The sequence below is a fragment of the Hemicordylus capensis genome, chromosome 2 (assembly GCF_027244095.1).
Source record: "Hemicordylus capensis ecotype Gifberg chromosome 2, rHemCap1.1.pri, whole genome shotgun sequence".
Taxonomy (NCBI): Eukaryota; Metazoa; Chordata; class Lepidosauria; order Squamata; family Cordylidae; genus Hemicordylus; species Hemicordylus capensis.
The window spans coordinates 29,147,753-29,166,837 of NC_069658.1; the positions used below are offsets into that span (position 1 = coordinate 29,147,753).

A 19,085-nucleotide genomic window follows, 5' to 3' on the forward strand; every position below is an offset into this window, starting at 1 on the left:
CCTTTCAAAACTGATCCTTGTGAGCTTTGAAAGTGGCAGGCAGGCAGGCAAGGAGGAGGGAAGGCTGCCAGCAGCCTCTCCCTTTCTTCCCTCCCTTCTTGCAAGCTTTGCAAGGCATGGAAGAGAGGTGCTCCTTGAAAAGCACACCAAGGTCAGATCAGTTCCGAAGACCTACACCAGGGGGAGCATCTTGCCACCTTTCTGGTGCTCCAGTGCTCTGCTGCCTGAGGTGGCCATCATACCTTGCCTCATGAAAGGGCCGCCCCGCCACATGTGATGATCAGATCCAGCAAAGCCCTGTGTGAACATATAAAACTGCCTTCTCAGCGTTTTCCAGATCACACGCTGTAACAGTTTCGTTACGTGTTCACTAAGAGCCCCTCCATTTTGCCCGTGTTATGACCTCCGTGTCGTTACGTTGTCAGCAGGGTACTGTTCATATTTCCCATGCCCTGTTTCAGATTTCATTGTTTCACAATTGCCCTATAACGTGGCAAAAGTGTTGCAAGAAAGTAGCTGTATTTTTCAGTCGTAGGGAGGCTTTTCACATTATTTATGCTTGCAGCATGTTGCAGGGTGGACAGTTATCATATTATTATGCTTTTTACACACAGCCTGCCAGATGTTGTTGACTGGATTTGGCACTTCAATTATCGGGCCCTTTCCAAGGGTCTAGGATAACTAAAGGAAAATTAAAGATATCATATTTGTGTTGTCCTGAGTAGTGTAGACTTCTGTAATTGATGTAATTTTATTGATATTATTATTATTTTATTTGGGGGGGAAGGGAAGGCAGGTACTGCTTACAGTGGGGGTAGTGGGCAAGAGGCTCCCTTCCACCCCTTTCCCTGACAAAAGCACATTCCCTGGCATTCTTCTGAAGAGGAGGCCCATTGAACTAAATCATTTACTTCCATAGCAATAGCAATAGCACTTACATTTATATACCGCTCTATAGCCGGAGCTCTCTAAGCGGTTTACAATGATTTAGCATATTGCCCCCAACATTCTGGGTACTCATTTTACCGACCTCGAAAGGATGGAAGGCTGAGTCAACCTTGAGCCCCTGGTCAGGATCGAACTTGTAACCTTCTGGTTACAGGGCGGCAGTTTTACCACTGCGCCACCAGGGGCTCCATGCCATCCTAATTGCAATAGCAGTGCAAGGATTGGTTGATATTACAGCCCCTCTCTGATCCTTCCATGAAATAATCTTACCATACTGATTTTGCTCTCCTTCCAGAGGGCTGCTTGGGTGGGAGGGTCTGACCTCCCTCCCTCCCTTTCACACTCCCTCCTCCCCCTTGCAAAGCCACTGCTTTTCTGGAGTTGCTTTGCCAGCCAGCACTGACAGGAAGAGGAAGCAACAGCAGTGGTGACAGCCCGGGTTAAGGAAAGCCCGTGATTGCTAGTCCCAGAGGAGCCTCTGCTCTTGCTCGTGTGTAGGGGGTGGGGGGCACAGACCTTCTCCCAGGCAGCCTGATACCCCCCACCACCACTTTAGATTGCTAGCCCTCACACCCTCACTGAAGGAGCTCTCGCCTCCCGTCTAACTCCTCCCTCCTTCTCCACCATTGGATTATTTTTTTTTAATTATCTTTGCTTGCCTTGTGCAAACCTACAATGACAAAAAGGCATGGTTTTGGAACAGGCTCCCCCCTGCTGAAGGATTTGTGCAAGTACACCAAGAATTTTTATTTTTATTTTAAGTTCCATCACGTCAGCGATCTCCTTCTCCCTCCACAACCCCATTAGCCCGAAATTGAGGAGGAGAAGGGGCCAGTGGATGCATTCCAGAGGTGGAATATGGAAGCTCCCTCCTGGGGAAAATGCTGCAGTGACAGGCAATACGGATGGGCAAAACCTTGTCATGTTGCATATAATACTGCCTGAGAACTGCTGTGCTCAAAGTTTCAAACCACTGCCTCATTCCATTACACTTTGCAATACTTTAAGCGTTGCAGATCTCGTGGTCTGGAAAACGTGCTCTTGAGTTCATCTACCTCTGGACAGATGGGAGCAACTCTTCAGGGTTTTAGACCAGGGTCTTCTTTCCCCAGCCTTACAGGAGCTGCCAAGCTGGGTCTTTCTGCAGGCAATACAGGTGTTCTGCCCCCGAGTTACCTGTTCACCCTCCCCTTGCTTGGAGAGAAACCTAATCAATTTGGAAGGAGGGTTCAGTTAGTTGAAGGCAATTTGAAGGAAGGCTTGGTGCATCAGTGTGTACATTTGTCCCACTGTTTTCTCTGGTAAAGAAAAAGAGTTGCATTGTTTAAGAATCTACTGAAATTGGTGTCCGGCAAGGCCGGCTGTCCTTACCTCCAAGGATGGAGAGGTGAGAGGGCCCAAGGCAACAGGGATGGGTGGCAGCTAGGGAGAGACGGAGGAAAGACTGCCAACGAGCAGGGACTCAGCTCCAGTGGAGGAGGAGCTGAGCCCTGATAAGACCAAAGGGGAGGCATGCGAGGATAACATCAGCAGCATGCCTCCCGAAGGGAGGGGGTCTGAGCAGGAGGAGGGAGAAAGGGGAGAGTCATTGGCAACAGGTGTAAGGGGTAATCCATTACAGGTAATAAAGAGGGGAGTTGGGCCCATAATTGGGGGCAGGCAATGCATAGCCTGTGAGGAGGCATATAAAGAGCTGGCCAGGGATGAGAGGGTGGCTGGTGGAGAGTGTCAGGGCCACCCGGAGAGGGGCAGACACAAGGAACAAGCAGCCTGGGACAGAGGAGGCACAGGGTAATGCTCAATCCCCTCCCTGTCCTTGCTTTGAGGCCGGTCCTGATAAGCCTAGCCAGGCTGGATAAAGGAGACAGGGACATGTAGCCAGACAATTGGTTTGACCAGATGGGACACATTGGTACAAAACATGTGTGTACACATTATGGCTGACATCCAGACTAAACCTACACGGATGCACCAGGGTTTCCCATAATGCAAGGACTGACATAATTTTCATGAACCCCCCCCCCCTTCCCTTTGACATCTGGCAAAGCTTGTGTCTCCTGATATTATGTCCCTGAAGGTCCTCCAACCCTCTAAGACATAGTTTTGGAAGACTCCGGTGACTACAGAGGGAATGGAGATTGCCAAATATCTCCCCCCCTCCCCCCTCTTCTCACACATATACAGCAACAGAAAACCCTGGTGTGTTGGCAAAGGGTAAGTCTTGACATTGGTCAATGTAGCCATCAAATCATTTTCAGAATTGATATTGAATCTTTTTCCCATTTATTGATTGCTTTGGGGTTGATAAAACATAACTCCAAGCCTCACCTCATCATCTTCCTTTTTATTTTCCCCATTTCTCTTTCCTTCTCTTTTGCTCATTGCTTTTTATAATGTATTTAAACGTACACTCATTTAGAGTGTTTCCCCCCTGTAATTACTAACTCTAGGGAAAAACTGGAAGTTTATCAAGGTATTCATGACTATGTCAATGAAACCTGAAAGGCTATTTGAATTATATCCTATTTTGTGTAGAGCTGATGAGATGAGATGATTAATATTTTTATTTTTAATGAAAAACCCTCAGTAAAACAGGAAATGTATCAACTGTCTCCAGCCTTAAATGAAAAAATACATATTAGAAGAATTTCTATACCTGCTGCTCTGAATAAAGCAGTTTATAATGTACTTTCCCAATATGAATTTAATTGTATTTTAATGGTAGGAAGTCAAAACAGTCTGACAGCTATTGTGAACATTTTTTTAATTTCCCTGATTTCCAAAAGGCTGCAAGGATGGCAATATTATGGCCAACATAATCTGAAATACATTTACTCTGGGGGGGGGAATGACTTTTTAAAAATCTGGCATTTTTTTAATGCCAATTCCTCCTAAATGACTCTGGCGGTGGGGGGGAATGACTTTTTAAAAAATCTGGCATCATCCAAGACGTGGTTAAGTAGGGACTTGAAATGGCTTAAAGCTACCCCGTAGATGATAGGTTAGGGGCTTTTCCTTGGCTTTCCTTTCCTTTCCTTTTGTGAGTGGGGGTCTGCGCCTTCCCAGGTTGCAAATATTTTAAAAACGAAATGTGCCTGTTTATATTTGCATACATAAACAAATGTGCTATGGACGTGCTTCACTGGCAAGCATATCAGTACATACATTATGTCAGACTCCCAGGGGACGAGGTGGGCTCCTAACCCTTCTTGAACTGCAGAATGATTGGAGTAACCCCCCCAAAAGGTCAGCCTCAGGAACAGCCAGGGGAGGAAGTTTGCTTGAGATCAGTGAGACTCGGTTAGAGCAGCGAGACTCGGTTTTCACCAGTTTTTACTGGTGAGCGGGAAGAGCGGGCTAAGCCTGCTCTCCCTGCTCACGAGTGGGCAGGGAGCCCTGGGCGGCCGGATTGGCCGCCCACATGATGGCCGGCTCCGTCACGGAGCCGGCGGGGGCTGGGGGGAGTGGGGGCCGCACAGCCCCCACAAGCCCCAGTATGCCCTGTGCAAGCGCACAGGGCATACTGGGGAGACCCCCAGAGCCGGGAGGCGGCTTTTCGCCTCCCGGCCGGGGGTCTACTCATGAGTAGGTGTGACGCAAAGCCACGCCGCGGCTACTCACAAGCCTAAAAAGCAGGTTTGCTGGAGCGCTCGCTCTGCAAACCTGCTTTTTAGCAAAGGTTCTCAAGCTGGTTACCCACTCAAGAACCACCGGGCTCGGCTACGAGCCCAGTGGTTCTTACGACCAACAAAAATCGGGCTAGGCTCTCCTAGCCCGGTTTTTGCTGGTCGTGAGAATCGCCCCAATCACTTCTATCCAGGTTTTCCTCTAGCCTTGCTTCCACACAACCAAAAATTGGGACCACAGTGACCAGCTCTAGCCAGGTAGGAGAGCACTAGCCTGGGTAGGGCTGGTCATGAGAACTGCCAGGATTGGTCCCGATCCTGGCGCTCCTATGCCAGGTCCTGTTGACCACAGTGAAGCAGCTTCCAAACCATGCTGGTAATATATGACTCGAGCGTCTGATGCTACAAACCAGGGACTTTGTTTACCTAAAAAGGATATACTACTTAGAATGTTTCAAAGAAGATTGGAAACCATTTTTGTTGTATTTAAAGAACTATTTTCCTACTATGGACTTTACAGCAGGGTTTCAAATTTAGTAAAAGTTGCAGGTTGGGTAGACTAACTGTGTTTGTAAGGGTTTAAATTTATGTTTTGAATTATTATTATTATAGCAAGGGTAAATTTTATAGCTGATGATTCACGAAGAGATGTGTGCGGGAAGTCCACTTTTGTTTATTTGTTAATGATAATATTACTATTGTTAAAATCAATAAAAATTGAATTTGGGGAAAAAATGATATACTACACTTAAACATAGAAAGGAAACTTTTATACCTTTACGTTGTTAGCACAACTGCTTTACTTTCCTGATTTTAATGAAGAATTTAATAACGGTGGTTACCGTGGCAACTGGCAGTAGCAACTAAGCAGCATACCACAGTTTTGTACTCAAAAAGAAACCAAGCTTTGTTTAAGGATGTACTTCTTCAGCAATCAAGAAGATACATTAGTATTTTTCCCCCCTCAGTGCTTGGGTTCATTCCTTGACATCAAATTAATACATTGCTCAAAAGGAATCTGAAATAATAGAGGGGTGTCACTGCAGCCAGGTGTTTCATGAGCTTGTAGATAAATATCTTGGGAGCCTATTTAGGTCCAATGGAACAAAAGAGAATTAGGAAGATAATGGATTTTATTGGAGCCAGTGTGATGACGTGGTTAGACTGGCAGAACAGGATTGGTTCCATCCTGAAACAGCTATGGAACTCACAAGATGACCTTGGGCCAGTTACTGAGCCGGGTCTCACAATCAGTGAGACCCGGTTTTTGCAGCTAAGCGGGGAGAGTGGGCTAAGCCCGCTCTCCCCACAGATGATCATGGAGGGAGCCCTAGGCGGCCGGATCGTCCACCCACATGATTGCCGGCTCCGGGATGGAGCAAGCAGGGGCTGGGGGGAGTGGGGGTCAATTGGCCCCCGGAAGCTCCAGCATGCCCTGCGCGAGTGCGCAGGGCATGTTGGCGAGACCCCCAGGGCCGGAAGACAGCTTTTCGCCTCCCCGCCGGGGGCTCCTTGTGAGTAGCCACGGTGCAGCGCTGCGCCGCAGCTACTCACAATTAAAAAAAAACAGGTTTGCAGAGCACTTGCTCCACAAACCCGGTTTTAGGGGCAGGCTACTTAGGCGGGTTAACCGCCTGGGAGCCAATAGGCTCGCCTGCGAGCCCGGTGGCTCCCACGGTCAGGCAAAATCGGGCTAGGCTTTCCTAGCCCTATTTTGCCTGATTGTGAGAATAGCCCCACTATCTCTCAGTCTAATTTACCTCACAGCATTCTGGTAAGGATAGTATGGAAGGGGAGAACCCTGTAAGTAAGTAAGTGAAATAAATGTATTCTGCCCTCATCTCCTTACATAAGAACATAAGAACAGCTCTGCTGGATCAGGCCCAAGGCCCATCTAGTCCAGCATCCTGTTTTGCACAGTGGCCCACCAGATGCCGCTGGAAGCCACAGGCAGGAGTTGAGGGCGTGCCCTCTCTCCTGCCATTACTCCCCTGCAACTGGTACTCAGATGCATCCTGCCTTTGAGGCTGGAGATGGCCCACAGCCCTCCAACAGCCATTGATAGAATTCTCCTCCATGAAGTCATCCAAACCCGTTTTAAAGCCATCCAGGCTGATGGCTGTCACTACATCCTGTGGCAGAAAGTTCCACAAGTGGATCACACGTTGTGTGAAAAAGTACTTCCGTTTGTTGGTCCTAGACCTCTTGGCAATCAGTTTCTTGGAGTGGCCCCTGGTTCTAGCGTTGTGTGGGAGGGAAAAGAATTTCACTTTCTCCACACCATGCATGATTTTATAGATTTCTATCATGTCTCCCCACAGTCATCTTTTTTCTCAACTAAAAAGCCCCAGGTGTTGTAATCCTGCCTCATAAGAAAGGTGCTCTAAGCCCCTGATAAGAAAGGTGCTCTAAGCCCCTACCTTGAAGGAAGGATGGCATAAAAATGTAATTAATAATAATTAAGACCAACTGGTGTCTAAAACGTTTGTAGTATGGGACTTTTTGTGTTACTCTGACAGAGACCTTTTCCATGGTTTGGTACAATTCAATCACTTGTATGTTCTTGTATGGGAGAGAAACCCGCAATTAGTATTACAAGTCAAGAAGAACAATTCAGTGAATAACGTATTTCAGACATGCAACAATGCTTGAATTTTGCCTGCTTCAAATATGCAACAAGTTTGGGACATGAGGAATCGTAGGGGCAGGGGGAATAAACAATGGAGGAATCTTCCATGCTTGGGAGTACAGATGAGGTCCCTACGTGGAAAATGTTTCGCATTTTATTGCCAAACATTCCTGTGGCCACTCTGAGATTTAACTTCTGTACATACATGGTGGAACTCATTTGCTATGTTACTGCCAGCTACAGTAGGACTTTGGCGAAGCTGGTCTTCTACTCTGCCGCATCCGGTGACCTCAGTGACTCGCTCATAGAGCTGGCAAAGAAATGTATGCATCTGATGAAAGCATTCAGTTTTGCACCTGGAGCAGGCATCCCAGAACTTTTCAATACAGTGAACAGCGGGAGGGCTAATCCCATCCCTGCATTGCATGGGAGCTTAGAAGGAAAATGCAGTTAAGGGGGTCAATCTCTTATGGCATGCATCCCCCTGACCCCAACTTTCGTCCTTCTTGGACCTTTTAAGTTAGTGGGGGAAGGTGTATGTGTGGGGGGTGTCTATATCCCTCACAAATTAAGTAGTCCTTTGAGTGTGTGTGTGTGTGTGGGGGGGGTGCTGTTATGAATGAGAAGAAGCACTTTCCCCTCCAATCACAAGTAACCATCCTCCACAAAAACCCTTTAAGCTGTGAAGGGGAAGGACCCTCAGAGAGTTCAAAAGATCTCAAAGGGGGAGGACATTTGGGTCAGGGGATGCATGCCATCAGACACACACTCCAGTTTTTCCCCATACCAATTTTCCTTCTCATCCTCTTAAGCCCTAGACTGGAAGCAAGCAAGTAGTTCACCATCCAGCATATTGGGGGTGTCAATCCCACATTTTAGCTACATATCGCACCAGTGCTTCATCAGCTGCACCAACTTCCAGTCCATTTACAGGTCCAATTTAAATGGCTGATTTTAACCTTTAAAGCCCTAAAGGGCTTGAGACTAAGTTACCTGAGAGAGTGCCTTGCTCTGTATGTCCCTTCTTGGACTTTAAGACCTTCCTCAGAGGCCTTGCTACACGTACCCCTACCAAGTGAGGTGTGGCATGTGGCTCTTCAGCAGTGGCACCCTGTTTATGGAATAGCCTGCAATGCAAAGCCTCTCTGCAGGCCTTTACTGTTTTGGCTTCAAGCCTAGCTGAATCTCAGAGCCAGAAGTGAAGGGGTTCCAGCACTCTCTGCCTTCATCTCCCAAAGCTGCTTCCTTTCCTTCAGCCTCTGTTTGCCTCCCAGGCTTACCACAGAGGCCACATTTCACACATAACATGAAACCAGAGGTGAAGGGGCCTCCAGTTACAATTTGTGTACATCCAAATGCGGGCAATTGCAGTTCTGACTAAAAATGGACCCACAGTTTCCCTCTACAGAATCTGATGTTTACCTTTGGTTTGTAGTGCGTTTCGCCACCTGGACCTCCGGTTTAGCGGTGCCAGGGTTACGTCCAAATGCGGCACCACAGTCTTGCAGTTCAGCAACCAGAGGTTGAGGAGGAAGCTCCTCCCTCACTCCGGCTGCTATTGGCTGCCAGGGCTGTCCTTTAGTCAAGAAGGTTGCTCAGGTACCAGTTCCTCCTCTCCTCTCCAGTCTCACTGACTGCAGAGAGGGAACTCTCTGTGACGTCCAGATTTGGATGAGAGAGTGGTGGGGAGTGGTTCCACATTACGTGTGAATGTAGTCAGAGTCCAGTCCCAACAGCCTCATCATTGACTCTACTATATACCACACCCTGGCTTCCTGCCCCTTCATCTCTCCTTGATCCTATGAGCTTCCTTTTTCTCAGTTGCCTTTCTTTATTCCTTTCCTTCACACATAGCAGCCCTTGTTTGCATAGCAAATCTTTTCCCAACCCATCCCAGCCACCCATTTCCCCCTGACCACGCCCAGGCAAGTTCTTTGTTTGGGAAGCTGTTACTTGTGTGTGTGTGCTGCCTCAAGGGTGTTGCATATCCTCCCCAGTGAGGCTCGCCTGGCATCATCACTTAGTTCTTTTAGATGCCATGTGAAGACCTTTCTGTCACCCAGGTCTTTTAAAAGCTTTTCTTTTTAAAAAAATTTTTAATTTTTTTTACAATTGTTTGTTTTGCTTTTAATGTGTTTTAACTTTGTTTATTCAGTAGTTTTATTGTTTTACTTTGTGAGCTGCCTGGAGAACGGTTTTTATGGGGCAGCCAACAGTTGAGATGCTGGAACTGCAGGCTTCCTGCTCTGTGTGAACCCACCCTATTAAAAAAAAAAGGAAGAGAGGCTGTTCTTACGATCAGCTAAAACTGGGCTAAGGAAGCCAAGCCCAGTCTTGGCTGATTGTAAGAACCGGCAGGATCACTCCCGATCCTGGCAAACCCACCAAAGAGGCCAGCCTCTTAAATGGGGTGAAGGGAGCGAGCAATCCCTTAGCCCTGTTTTCTGGATTGTCTGCCAGCCCTGAGTGTTTGCAGACTGCAGGGCTCCTGTCTGTTGCTGGGACATACCCACAATGCATCGTGCACTTGTGCGATGCGTTATGGGATTTCTGGGGGCCAGGATGACGCGTCTCGGCCCCCAACCTCCCACGCTGCCAGAGGAAGCAGCTTAACGTGTGGGCACGCAATCTCCGCACCCAGACCCAGAAAACTGATAGTCTGCAGGGAAGGTAAGCTTTTCAAGTCTTCCTTGCTGTGCGGTCTCAAGCCCTTCTCATCGATCGTGAGAAAGCGCTCCGTCTGTTAATGATGGGCTTAGCATAAGATGTAGTTTGGCATGACACTCATGCATGTTCAGATTCTGAATTACTTCGCCTTTAGTTGCTCTGGAAATATCTCCACCCCACCAAATATCAGTAGACTGTAAAAATGAATACACGGATTCCCTTCTGATATACTTCATTCGAATGTTCACAGTTTTGATGCTGGTTCTTCCAATCCAGGCCAGCTGTATGCAGGTTGCTATGTCACCCAGGTGCCCCCCCCATCTTCTGTCCCATTTTTATTTTCGTGTTTTCATTTGTAATACCTAATGCATATTTCTTGTGAAGCTTTAATCTATTATCATTTCTTTGATGCTAGGAGCTTCAAAGTGCAAAGCTTTATTATTGTAATGAGTCTAATTTGTCAATGACAAAAATATGCAGACCAAAACAAATGCTATACTAGGGCACAGAGTGTGGAACCAAATTAATCCTTTAAGAAGTGGTTTTATTTATTTCTAGTACTGCAGCACAAAATTCTCTGTTCTGTGAACCTGGCTGGAAAAAAATGTATCCTCTCCCATTATGCAACACACCCACACACCCTCCCACACCCAAATGTTAACCTAAGCCCCGGGTTCTCAAACTTTGGTTCCCAGATGTTGTTGGAATAGAACTCTCACTACCCCCAGCCACAATAATCAAAGGCCATTGTGGCAGGTGATGATGGGAGTTGTAGTCCAATACTTGGGGATCCAAGTTTGAGTACTCCTGACCTAACTTACTCTCTCAAATTAACAACCCCATATAGCTACAATTTTGATTGGGCTGCAGTTTCCACCTCACATCCTCCCTCTGCTGTGCAATTCCAAGACAGGGACTCCTTACCACTAGAGTAAAGAAGGGAAAAACTGAGAGGTGGCTAAAAAGATAATTTAGCTAATGGGGATGTATTCATTTGGGTGAGCGGGATAAGAACATAAGAACAGCCCTGCTGGATCAGGCACAAGGCCTATCTAGTCCATCATCCTGTTTCACACAGCGGCCCACCAGGTGCCTCTGGGAAGCCCACAAGCAAGAGGTGAGGGCATGCCCTCTCGCCTGCTGTTACTCCCCTGCAACTAGTATTTAGAAGCATCCTACTAGGGGTGTGCAAACTGCACTCGGACCTGACTGGACCAGTTCGGTGTGGCCCCACTTCAAACCCCCTCCCCCCGGTCCGGTTCGGTCTGGGGGGGTTCGCAATTTTTTTAAAATTAAAAATTTGAAAAAAAATTTTTTTTAACCTCATTGCCCCTTCAGGGGGATTCCTAAAGGCTGTGTGTGTGTGTGTGTGTCCCCACGAAGGTTCCCCTTCCCTCCGCTGGCCTCAGTAATCACCGCCGCGGCCTGTTTGGCCGCACTTTCTGGCCCATTTGGCCTCCATAGATCAACACAGCAGCCATTTTTCCTGCTGCCGTGCATGCACAAATGGCCTCTGTGAGGCCTGGCATGGCCCAGGGCCTCGTAGAGGCCATTTGTGCATGCACGGTGGCCATTCTTTAATTTTTGCCACCCTGTATACACAAACGGCCAGAAAGTGTGGCTGAATGGGCCATGGCGGTGATTAACGAGACCGGCAGAGGGAAGGGGAAGCTTCGTGGACCACCCCCCTGGCAGCCTTTAGGAAGCCCCCAAAGGGGCTAGGGGGTAAAACACTTAAAACATTTTTTTTTTAAAAATCACAAACTGGCAGGGTGGTGGTGGTCCCGATAGCAGGGGAGGGGGTTCGGTTTGACCCCGAACCATGGAACCCCTGAATCGAACCCTTGAACCTCCGAACCCCTACATCCTACCTCTGCACACCCCTACATCCTACCTCTGAGGCTAGAGGGGACCTATAGCCACCAGACTAGTAGCCATTGATAGACCTGTCCTCCATGAATTTGTCTAAGCCCCTTTTAAAGCCATCAAAGCTAGTGGCGATCACCACATCCCATGGCAGAGAATTCAATAGGTTGATTATGTGGTGTGTGGTCTTCCTTTTATCCATCCCAAATTTCCTGATGTTCAGTTTCATGAGATGGCCCTTGGGTCTAGTGTTGTGAGCGAGGGAGAAAAATTTCTCTCTTTCCACTCTCTACTCCATGCACAATTGTATATACTTCTATCATGTCTCCCTGTAGTTGCCTCTTTTCCAAAGTAAAGAGCCCCAGATACTGTAGCCTTGCTGGATCAGGCCCAAGGCCCATCTAGTCCAGCATCCTGTCTCACACAGTGGCACACCAGATGCCGCTGGCAGACACAAGCAGGAGTTGAAGGCATGCCCTCTCTCCTGCTGTTACTCCCCTGCAACTGGTACTCAGAGGCATCCTGCCTTTGAGGCTGGAGGTAGCCAGACAGGACTGAGAGAGACTCCTGCCTGCAGCCTTGGAGAAACTACTGCCAGTCTGCATAGGCAATGCTAAGCTAGATGGGCCAGTGGTCTGACCTGGTAGAAGGCAGTTTCCTATGTTTCACCCCAATAATCCACTGCCTGAGGCATCTGCCTCACCCCACCCCATGAAAGCTCCTCCCACGCCTGCAGCTGCAAGTAAGATACTGCTCTGGGTTAGAAAAGTAGTAGGACATTTCCAAGAAACAGGGTTTTTTTAAAAAATTACTCAAAAAGTTATTTGTTTTCTGATCCTGGCTTGTTTCATACACAGAAATTTAGGAGGGGAAGTTTCCCCCATCCCCTGTCTCCTTGCCAAGAAAAGTTTCCATTGCCTGGTTTGTAATTTTTTTGGTTTAAAACTGGCAGCTCTGTTTGATGAGGCTGTTCAGTTAGGAGCAAGATACTGCTGTTGCCTGTTTGGAATCTAAAGTCTTCTGGTCTGACCTGATGTATAGCAAGGCAGTGATCCTGCAGAGGCCAATAAGTCATGTCCTGGGTATATGCAGGGAATAATGGTGCATTAATAAATCCTGGATTGCATAACTGCAAGCAAAACTGATATCCTATAATTTAAAGCAAACCTCACCACTAGAGAGCACCAGCATACTAGTTATCTGAGAGGCCTTTTTTAAAAAACAAAAGCAACACACACACACATCACACACACAATGTCAACATATCCAATGCAACTTTAAGACTGCATCTCAAAAGCACCTCAGCTGTCTCTATCCCATTGATTTCAGTGAAACTGCAGCTGTCACCAAAATGTTACATATTCCTGAATCCTGAGAAGTCCAGCTGGTCTAATTGGGTGGGGGGTGGGGGGTGGGGGAGCTTTACTTGAACTGAAGCTTGGGGATTGCAGCCTAAGGTGATTATATAACATGCAGCCTCCTTCCACACTAGTCATTCCCCCCCCCCCCCCCAGTATTGATGCCATCTGCTCACTCATTTACGTCTGACAATTTAGGTGATGTTTCTCCCAGGAGTGACTTTAGAGTAATTCATTTAGGGGAGCAAAGGGGTGACAAAGAACATTACCTCAGTTACACAGGAAGCCACCTTATATCAAGTCCCTTGGTCCGTCTAGCTCAGTATTGCCTACACAGACCGACAGCAGCTTTCCAAGGTTTCAGGCAGGAGTCTTTCTCAGCCCTACCTGGAGATCCCTTAGGGGATTGGGCCATAGCTCAGCTGAAGAGCATCGGGTTCCAGGTTCACTCTCTGGCATCTCCAGGTAGGACTGGGAGAAACTCCTGGCTGAAACCTTGAAGAGCCCCTAACAGTCCATGTAGACAAGACTGAGGTAGATGGACAATGGTCTGACTCAGTATTGTTAGAAAGGGGAGATTTCTTTATCTACCCCAGCTGCAGTGGAAGTGCACAGGTAAGGAGAGCAGTGCTGATTAGGAGACATGGAGACAATGAGCCTACTCCCATGATCTAGAAAGCGGGCTAAGGGAGCCTAGCCCTCTTTCTAGTGACCATCGGAACCACCAGGCTCATGGGCAAGCCCAGTGGTTCCACGGCAGCTAGCCCACATAATTCCCCCTCCCCTTAAACGAGGTTAATGGAGCAAGCCCTCTGTTAACCTTGTGTTTTTAATCATGTGCTGCTGCAGTGCATGGCAACACACGAGTAGACCCCCAACCAACCAGGAGGCTACAAGCAGCGTCCTAGCCTCTGGGGTCTCCCCAGAATGCCCCACGCACTCGTACAGGGCATCCTGGGACCTCCAAGGGCTGGGCAGCTCCCAATCCCCGCAGCCTCCCAATCCCCGCAGAAAAACATTCTTTTGCAACATTGGCTTTCTCATTAATGCAATCAATCTCAGGCAAGCCACTTTCCTTTAAAGAACCTCTTATTAACAACTCCTGTTTGTTTCTGATATAAAAGTGCTGATTCTTGAATTATACTTCATAGCCTCTGCTCATGGCATATTTGATTGAAATTAAACTGGTTTTAAGTGCAGGGACATAAAGGGGCGATTCTCACGATCAACAAAAATCGGGCTAGCAGAGGCTAGCCCGATTTTTGTTGACCGTAAGAACCACCGGGCTCGCATCCAAGCCCAGTGGTTCTTGAGCAGGTAACCCGCTCGAGAACTCCTGGTAAAGAGCAGGTTTGCGGAGCGAGCGCTCCAGAAAACCTGCTTTTTACAATTGTGAGTAGCCGCGGTGCACCTTCACGCCATGCCTACTCATGAGTAGACCCCCAGCTGGGAGGTGAAAAGCTGCCTCCCAGCTCTGGGGGTCTCCCTAGTATGCCCTGTGTGCTCGCCGCGCGGTCCCCACTCCCCCCACCCCTACCGGCTCTGTCTTGGAGCCGGCCATCGTGTGGGTAGCCGATCTGGCTGCCCAGGGCTCCCTGCCCACTCGTGAGCAGGGAGAGCAGGCTTAGCCCACTCTTCCCACTCACCCAAGGAAACCGGGTCTCACTGTTCGTGAGACCCGGTCAAAAGAGTTCCCTCAATTCTCAAAGTTATGCTCTTTTCCCTTGGCAACTTGCATCTGATTTTTGCTTTCCTTCTGCCCTCTGCAATGATCTTTCTGCCAACTGCCAGGCTTATTAGGTTTTATCATTCAACTCCAACTCACAAAATAGTTTGTCTTTAAGCAGATTTGCTGTTGAACCACTATCAACAACTAGATTCCCATAGTCATTTATACAATCACCTTAATCATCACTTTCAAAAGATTCAAAAGTTTCTGACTTTACGACACATTTCTTTTCTGCTTTTTTCTTGGAATCTCTGTTAGCTCTGTGTCCACACACTGGAGTAATTTGAGCTCTGGGTAATGAGTCATCCCTCTTGGAATTTCTTTCAGCAAGGTGTTGGCCAGGGCCTTTATTCTGAGGGCAATTCACTTGCAAATGGCCTAGCTTCCTACACATCCAACACACCTTGCTCTTTTGCTTGGTTTGAAATGCTGTAACCTGACATTTTTTTGTCAGAGAGCTCACTAAGGATTGCATCTGATCTCATATCAAAATCCTGAATTCTAGAAACCACAAATTTCAAATCAATTTCCTCTTTTGATTCCAAAATGAAACATATCACTTGCAATCTCTCAGGCAGACTATTCAAAATAGATCCAACATTTGCTTCATCTGGGAGTCTTAAATTTTCCTGTGCACATCTCTTTACAATGCCCAGGAATTGATTAACATGCTCAGTTAAATTATATCCTTCTCTGAGTTTCATATTACACAGTCTGACAATCGGATCAATGTTAGTATTAGTTGTCTTTCTAGCATAAAAGCATTTTAAAGTCTCCCAAGCTTCTTTAGCTGTCCTGGTATTTCTCAAATGCACAATGATTGGGTCACATAACCCAATCAAGCAGATGAGTCCATAGACTATTCTATTTTTAGCACCCCATACTGCTTGTTCTCTAGCTGCTTCAGGACTGTCTTCCAGCAAAATATTTTTCAGCTCCATCCTAAATGACGAGGTCTCATAGTTAAATCCATTGAGCCTTGGGATCACTGGCTGTCCCTGTGCTGCTGTCTCCATTATGAAAAAGCTCCCTACCTTTTTCCTCTGGAACTCCTATCAAATCAAGCAGGCTTTCTACTTACTTACTGTGCCTCTTTACCTGCTTTCACTGGGCTTTGTTTGCTTTTGGGTGCTTTCTCTGGGTTCTTTGGACCCATAACCCTGTTAGAGAGAATGTAGTGGAGATTTCTTTATCTGCCCCAGCTGCAGTGGATTTGCATGGGTAAGGAGAACACTGCTAATTAATATTGGCTGGAGACATGAAGTTAAAGTTCTAAATAAAGTGGTTTATTTACAAAATTCATCAGTGAGATAGATTAAGCCCTACACGCCTAGTTGCTAGTTGCATACAGGAAGAGGGAAAGGGAGAAGACTAAACTCTCTCCAAGTGAGAGAATGAAACCTGAGACTATCAGTCTAACAAAGAGGAAGTAAAGTAGGGAAATCACAGTCAGAGAAGGAAATCCCTTGCTTACTATCTCTACCCCTAGTACCCCTAGCAGTCAATAAGGTTCTGGTGCTAAGAGTCACCATCAGGAGCTGCATCTCCAACGTGTATAAAGTGGCTTCTTGTTCCTATTCATCAACATGAGGAGAGTATGGATCAGACCATATTTACTGAAGTAGAATATACCCAGACCTCTTCCCTGCTGTCCGCATTACTCAGTTCAGAAGATCCCTCAAACCTGTATGTTCTTGGAGAAGGGAGCTAAGATTGGGACTCCGCCCCAGAACATAGAAATTATGAATCATGTCCTTTTTGTAGGATAACCTACCGAAATGAGCTAACAATGCTTGTATTTATCTATATATTTAATTCTCTTACGGCCAACTGAGTAGAGAACTGGTGGGGATGTGAAGGGATGCGTGTGGATGTTTGGCAAGCACCGCCCCCACTGCAGCCACGACCAATGAAAAGGTGGGGCGGAGCTGCTGCTCAGTGCCGGGACAGACAATGGGCTTAGGAGGTGACACTGTGGCGACACAGCCGCCCAAAAAAGGCTGGCTGGGAGGGAGGCAGCAGGGAGGGAGCCAGGTGGTGGGCAAAGCCCCGCTGCCCAGAGGAGGCTGCCGGAGGGCTCAGGAGGAGGCGCAATGCCGGCGGTGCCCAGCTGAAAATAGCAGCCTGCTGCCCAGTGAGGAAGAGGCGTGGTGGCAGCGGGACCAGGCTGAAAATGGCCCGTCGCCACACAGAGGGAGAGAAAATGACCCACCGCCCGGTAAGGAGGAGGTGCGGCAGCGGGGCCCGGATGGAGGGCAGCGGGGACTGGGGCAGGAGTGTGCTGTCGCACAGATGCTCTGTGCGGGTTCCACTTGTTTATTTTATTTATTTAAATTTTAATAAATTTATTAATTAATAAATGTTTAATTTATTATTAAATAAATAAATAATAACCGCCCCTCCAGTACGCTATTGCTCAGGGCAGCTCACAACCATAGAATAGATACAATATACAATAAAAGTAATAAAATCAACCAAATGGAGTAAACAAGTTAAAAAGTCAGGTTAAAAACCACAACCAGTATTAGTTGCAAATTAGAAGTTATTTTAAAAGGTAAAAACTAAGAATGATAAAAACTATAAACAAAAGAACCTACCAGATATAAACACCAACATTATAAACAAGTGTAAAAAATGTTGGTGTGCATCATCTATGGCTGCCCGGCAACCTCCAAGGCTCTGGGCAAGAATAGATCCATTTATCCTGATGACAACCGACAGGCAACCCCCATCCACCCACAGCCTCCACAGCCGTAATATCCAGAGGACCATTTCTATAACATGACACAATAAAGAAAGTCACGGTGGCATCTGTGCTTTGTTTATGGCTCCATTAGCCTTTCATGAACTGCAAATTATTTGGCAGCAGCTGGGGAAGTGGCAGAAAACAACACCAGAACATCATAGTCAATTCCAGCCCTTTCAGACTTGGCTATCCACAAAGGTATACGCTTACCTTTTGCCATTAGGAAAAACTCATTAGTGGGGAGTCATAGTAACGTTTATAGTACATAGCAAAACGATGAGCCGGCAGCTGGTAAAAAAAACATGGAAAAGCTTCAGAAGGGGTTTAACTGTCAAAGCTGTAACCAGTTTACAGTGTTGTTTGGTGGTGTGTGTTTTTTTAACCGCAGTATACAATTAGGATAGCTGATTGGTTTTTTGCTGGGCAGACAGGATGGAAAAGAATAAAGTATGAATGACTCCCCCACCCCCACCCCCACACACCTTTCTGGCCCTACTCCTATGCCTTTAAACGTAGAAGGCTGGTCTTGTGGTAGCAAGCATGAATTGTCCCATTTTGCTAAGCAGGGTTTGCCTTGGCTTGAATTTGGATGGGAGCATTGCCCTTGGTTCTCCAGCTGTCACTGAATTACAACTCCCATCATTCCTAGCCACAATTTATTGTGACTGGGAATGATAGGTGGTGTCGTGCAACAACAGCTGGAGACAGCCAGGGTGGCCTAATTCTGCCTTAGGGGATGGGCTGTAGCTCAGTGGTAGAGCATCTGGTTTGCATGCACAGAGGGTCCCAGGTTCAATCCCTGGCATCTCTGGATAGGGTTGGGATACTCTTGTCTACAGCCTTGGAGTTGTGTAGATAATAGTGTAGATAATACTGAGCTAGATGGACGAATGGTCTGACTTGGTAGAAGCAGTGATGAAATTTGTGCAGGGCCACTTCTGTGCAAATGAGCTTAGAACCCCAGATTGCTGTCAGTCACGAGGCAGAGAGTGAGAGTTAGAAGTTCAATTGGAGTGGGGATGTGAGTTAGGGACAGTCTCAAGGAGGACTTGTTCTGAGATGCAAAGAGATCATTCACACAATCCAAAACTGTGTTCTACCCAGGTTTGGGAGCTGTGTGGGTTCCCAATACTTAGTTGTGTGGAAGCCAGATAAGAGATAAACCTGGATAGAAGTGCATGTGTGGAAGCAAGTTAGGAGGAAAAGCTACCCAGGTTTTCCTTCTACTTTGCTTTTACACAACTGAAAATTGAGAGCACACACAGCTCTGAAACCCAGGTAGAACACAGTTTTGGATTGTGAGAGTAACCTAAATGTATAAGACAGTCTAAAGTAAAGGATTGGGTATTTGGAAATAAGACAGTCTGAAATAAAGACTGGGTGAAGTACAGTTATGTATGGTGTATAAAGAAACGAAGTACAGTGAGAAGATAAAACAGTTTGTAATCAAGCAAGATATCAGCCCTACTGAACAGTAGTGTGAACAAACAAACCTCAGAAATCAACTTAAATAAAT

At 47.0% G+C, this 19,085-nt stretch overlaps 1 protein-coding gene across 3 annotated transcripts in view; it reads right to left on the minus strand.

Moving 5' to 3' along the window:
- Window positions 1-19,085, minus strand: part of C6 (complement C6) — a 121,799-nt gene that overhangs the window by 81,752 nt on the left and 20,962 nt on the right. For all 3 annotated transcript variants that reach the window (XM_053289754.1, XM_053289756.1, XM_053289757.1), the window contains exon 2: window positions 17,780-17,857. The gene's annotated coding sequence lies outside the window, so the exon portion shown is untranslated. The remainder of the gene's footprint in view (window positions 1-17,779; window positions 17,858-19,085) is intronic.